Consider the following 6,000-nt stretch of genomic DNA (forward strand, 5'->3'; position numbering starts at 1 on the left):
AAAGTGACTTATGACGTCGTGAATCATTTGAAGGGTATACCAGCTTGGTTAAGTGTTTGCGACGCATTAAAGTTATCAAAAGATTTCAGGCAAAGTTTAATTCAAGCGTTATCCAACCACGACGTCAGAAAAACATTGCTAGTGGAAATGGAACAGGAAGACTGTATACCAGTAGTCTCCTTCTCTGATAATGATTTAACTTGTGATGTAGGGCTTAATAGGTCATTGATGATAGTAGGCCACATTCGGGGCAAAGAAATAAAAAATATTATGCTCGATAATGGGTGTGCAGTAAAATTATTACTGTTAACGATGTTGAAAAAATTAGGTTACCATCGTTCTGAATTGCGCCCTAGTGGAATGATGATACAGGGCTTTAATCAAGATGGGCAACGTGTGCTCGGTAAGATTACGATGACATTAGAAATAGAAAACTTAACCACTGATGTTGTTTGTCACGTGATTAGCGCAATCACGACATATAATCTTCTCTTAGGGAGACCGTGAATACATCAATATGGTATTATACCTTCTACTCTTCATCAATGCTTCAAATACCGTAGGGATGGAATACAATATAAGGTAATGGCCGATGCAAGACCATACACAGAAGCTGAAGCCTTCTTCGCAGATGCCAATTACTATGACGGATTTGCTAGAGGGGAAGAGAAAAAGAATGACGAAAGTAAAACTCAAAAAAATACTTATGTGAAAACAACAAAAGGAGAGTCTGAAAAGGCAGGATCATCTGAAACTTTAAAAGTAAAGAAAAAGTTTTATTTTATGCCAAGACATCTAAGACAGCCAGGACAACCGCCATTAACATTACTATCGCCTGAACTGTTGAAAATCCTACAGTCAAATATACAGTTCCATTGCCATATGCTGAGAGAAGTAAGCCATTCTCGGCTATCCCAGGGAAGTTTCGTGTGGAAGCCAATGTAAAATATCTGGAGCCGATTGAGTTTTACACCTCTTCAGAAGAAACAACAGAAATAAAGACTGAGGAAAATGTGTACCACGACAAGCTAACACCCTGTGATCTCAAGAAATACAGTCCAATAAGTAGAAGAATAACGAAAAGGATGGGTTTTGATGATGAAGAACCGACTGGTTTAAATTAAGGGAAAGGAATTTAGGTGCCTACTGGAGTAGGCCAGAAGACGAGAGAAAATTTTCAAGGATTAGGGGCAAAATCTTCAGTAAATATGGTCACGGTTGATCAGGTATCAGAGGTAGACGCCGAAATAGTCAAACATCCTGAGACAGCTCCGAAGCATATAGAAGACAGGGGCCAGCCAATGATCGATAGTTTGCGAGAGGTAAATTTGGGCACAAATAAAGAGCCGAGAAATACATTCTTAAGCGCTGGTCTACCTGAAGAGGAAGCTGAGAAGTATATTCATTTGTTAAATGAAAATAAAGATGTCTTCGCCTGGACATATGCAAAAATTCCAGGGTTGGAACCTTCATTAGCGGTGCATCGATTAAATATTTCTAAGGACAGGAAACTGATTAAGCAAGCGCAAAGGCGATTTCATCTAGATCTGGTCCATCTGACAGAGGAAGAACTAAATAAATTGATCAAAGTTGGATTTATCAGAGAGGTGAAATATCCCAAGTGGATATCGAATATTGTCCCGGTAAAAAAGAAAAGCGACAAATCAGGGTGTGCGTAGATTTTAGGGATTTGAATGAAGCTTGCCCGAAGGATGATTTTCCCCTCCCAAATAACGGAACTGTTGATCAATAGTACGACACAATATATTGTAATGTCTTTCATAGATGGCTATGCTGGTTATAATCAGATCAGGATGGCACCCTAAGATGAAGAAGCAACGGCATTTATTGTTACAAGGTGATGCCGTTCGGTCTTAAGAATGTTGGGGAAACATATCAAAGGGCGATGGAGAATATATTTCAAGATATGATGCACAAGCACATTGAATGCTATGTTGATGACCTGGTGGTTAGGTCAGGGAATCATCAGGAACACTGCGAGCATTTAGCATCGATCTTTCGTCGGCTCAAAAAGAAGCAGCTAAAGATGAACCCGACCAAATTTTCTTTTGGAGTGTTGTCAGGGAAGTTTCTTCGCTTTGTCATCAGACACAGGGGTATTGAAATCGACTCAGGGAAAGTCAAAGCCATTCAAGATATGCCGCCTCCAAAGACATTAAAGGAATTGAAGAGTTTTCAAGGGAAACTGGCATATATTCGTCGTTTTATCTCAAATATGGCAGGGAGGTGTCAGCCGTTTTCCCATTTAATGAAGAAAGGAACCGAATTCGTGTGCGACAAAACCTATCAGAATGTATTCAATTCAATAAAAGAATTGTTAAAGCAGCCTCCGGTATTGATAGCTCCTATAGAAGGTAAACCACTTATCTTGTACATATCTACGGCTGAAAACACGTTAGGAGCCTTGTTAGCATAGGTGAATGAAGATGGGAAAGAAACTGCTCTTTATGATCTTAGCCGAATTTTGATGGGCGCGGAATGTAACTATTCTCCAATCGAAAAAGAGTGTTTGGCATTGATATTTGCAGTACAGAAATTAAGACATTATTGTCTCTCCCATGACATAACTCTGATCTCTAGAGTAGTCCTGATAAAATTTTTAATGACAAGGCCAATGTTATCAGGAAGATTGGAAAAATGGATGATGTTACTTTCGGAATACATAATTACCTATGAGCCGGCAAAAACAGTGAAAGGACAAGCAGTGGCAGGTTTCTAGGCAGCACATCCAGTAACAGATAGTGAGATGGTTTATGATGATTTTTTCGATGAATAGATAATGATGACTAAATCACAAGGCCCATGGCAGATGTATTTCGATAGTGCTTCTCGAGCAGTAGGAGAGGGGGCAGGAGTTATTTTCATCACACCTTAGGGTGATTTATTACCCTATTCTTTTACATTGGGCATCGCTTGCACAAACAATGAAGCCGAGTATCAAGCTCTCATCATTGGAATGAAAATAGCCCATGAGATGAAAGTAAAGATGTTGCAGATTTTCGGAGATTCCAAGCTAATTATAAATCAGTTAACGACCGAGTTCAAGAGAAGAAAGCAAGAACTCTTGCCATATTGTCAATAAACCCAACAGTTACTACAGCAATTCTGTCACGTTGAAATGAAACATATACCTCGATTTGAGAATGTAAAGGCAGATGCTTTGGCTAGTTTGGTAGTAACCCTGTCCTATTCAAACCGAAGCCCGCTCCAAGTGACTATAGAAGAAAGCAGATTCCTGCCCTCTCTCGAAGTTGTTAATGAAGTTGACGAAACACTTCCTATATCCTGTTTAGAAGTGACAACGAATGATTGGAGACAGTCATTCGTAGATTACCTCAAATATGATATCTTGCCAGAAGATCCAATGCAAAGGCAACAAATCAGACAGGGAGCAAGCAGATTCATCATTTGTAGTGAGGTGCTTTATAGAAAATCCTACAACAAGATTCTACTATGTTACCTTGACGAACAAGAAGCAAGTCAGGTGTTACGAGAAGCTCATTCCGGAGAATGTGGGGCACACCAGGCTGGACGAAATTTATTTCATTGAATACATCAAATGGGGTATTACTGGCCTACGATGTTTAAAGATGCGACAGATTATGCAAAAAGGTGCCATGAATGTTAGATTCATGGAGATCTTGTGCATGTTCCCCCTGAAGCACTTCATTAAACGGTCACTTCTTGGCCTTTCATCGCTTGGGGACTCGATGTCATTAGACCCATAAATCTGCCTTCATCCAAGGAAAAACAATATATTCTAGCAGCGATAGACTACTTTTCCAAATGGACAGAAGCAATTGCATTGCGCGATGTTAAAGAAAAAGATGTAGTCAATTTCATTCAACATGCGATAATATATCGCCATGACATCCCAAAGAAGATTGTTACCGATAATGGTACCCCCTTTAAGAATATAGGCATGGAGAAACTGTGTTAGAAATTAAGTATTCACCATTCATTTTTGACACCTTACTATTCACCGAAAAATGGGTCAGTAGAAGCGTTTAATAAAATGATTGTGAAGATACTAAAGAAGACAGTGAATGGAAATAAGCGTGACTGGGATGAAAGGTTGCAAGAGGCATTATGGGCATATAAAACTACTCATCGAACGGCAACAAGTGCAACACCGTATTTGCTAGTTTCTGGTGTAAAGGCAGTCATCCTAGTCAAAACACAAGTTATGTCGCTCAGAGTAGCTGTGTATCAATCAATTACAGATGATGAAAATGCAAAGATAAGGCTGAAAGAACTAGACTTACTCGATGAGAAGCGTTTGGCAGCCCAGTAGCGGTTACAGCTGTATCAAGCAAGAATATCGACTGGCTTTGATAAACAAGTGAAATATTACTCTTTCAAGAAAGGGGATATGGTACTAATGTTGAAAAGATCAATAGTGGTGACCCGTAGAACTGGGGGCAAGTTTGAGCCTAAATGGGATGGGTCGTACATTATAAGGGAAGTATATTCGAATGGAGCATACAGAGTGTTTGATCAAGATGGATGGGGTATTAATATACCAGTTAATGCGCGCTTCATCAAGAAGTATTATACCTGAAGAAGGTTTTGATTTTGATCTAGAGGATTATTGCCATAATGCCTCTACATCAAAAGGGGGCAAAAGGGCTGCGAAAGACAAAGTCATGTACTCTCCCTCATGTGAATGAATAAAAGGCACAAATTTTCAAGTAAATCTTCTTAAATGTATTATAAACATTGATGATTGCTACTGTTGATGATCACTACTGATTGTTACCGACATGGACGATTATTGTCAAATTCACCGAACATCGTTGATTATCGCCAAAATTAGCAACTATCACTGTCATTATCAGTCGCTCATTTTATGTAATTGCTATAATTGCCAAGCTGACAAACTATTTTAAACATTTTAAACAAAATATGAATGTCCTCAGAACATTGTCAGCGGTGACGAAATATCAATTATTGATTCACCAATTTTGGTAGTGGAACGAAATATATAGCTAACCACATATAAAGTTAATGACATCGATGGCAGCTTATTTTCTTAAGGCAGTGTGGTTAAGCCCTATATGGCCAACTACGTACAAAGCCTATATCCATTGCCATTCGGGCAGTGGTGAGAAGCCAGTGGCCCTAAAAAGCCCGTCAAGGCCTTCGTACACATACCCATGCGGGTAGCGGATGTAGCCAGTGACTTAAAGCCCTAAAGGGCCAAAAAGTCCTCAACTGCTAATCACGCATAACACCCATGCCATCTGTATAGCTTTCTAGCAACGTCACGGGGAACAGATGAAATTGCCCTCCCGTGAATGGGCTCGACCTTAAAGACGAAGAAAACGTCGGCTGCAGTGTGCGCTCTTTGGTCGTTAATCGTAGATAGGCCAACCGTGCATAAGACCTCCAAGATCCTTGTCTTGATTTCAGTAGTAACTCATCAGTAAGGGCCTAAACCTACTCATTGATGGACTGACGGCCCTGGATTTGGTATCTTAAAGGTCACCTTGTGTGCCTCGTGAACTCTAGAGAGTTACTGCGGCCAACCTTGTGCATAAATCTAACCGAGTTCATGTCCCCAGTAGCTTCACTAGGCCCAACTCACGAGGCTGTGAGAAGTTCAGTGAACTCATGAGAGTTGTAGAGACTATCACATGAGACCCGACTCCACTACTCAAGAGTCTAAAAAACTTGGTGGCTCGACTACTCAAGAGCTTAAACTGTGTGTGATCATCTAACTGAATTGAAACCTAGTACCACCTATCAAAACCAAAATCACATAGGAAACTCTATACTAACGATCGTAATATGTTAATATTTTATGTAACGCCCCAGATTTCGAGGGTCGAGCAAAGCTCAACTCCCAAGATCCAATGCATCACTTATGCAACATAGATAATGATGCTTAAATGTTGTCCATATTAGTGCATTAAACATGAGTGGGATTACACTAAAACAACATATCATACTCCAGAGGTAATTTGATTAAGCAAGCGG

This window comes from Magnolia sinica, chromosome 8 (assembly GCF_029962835.1).
Source record: "Magnolia sinica isolate HGM2019 chromosome 8, MsV1, whole genome shotgun sequence".
NCBI lineage: Eukaryota > Viridiplantae > Streptophyta > Magnoliopsida > Magnoliales > Magnoliaceae > Magnolia > Magnolia sinica.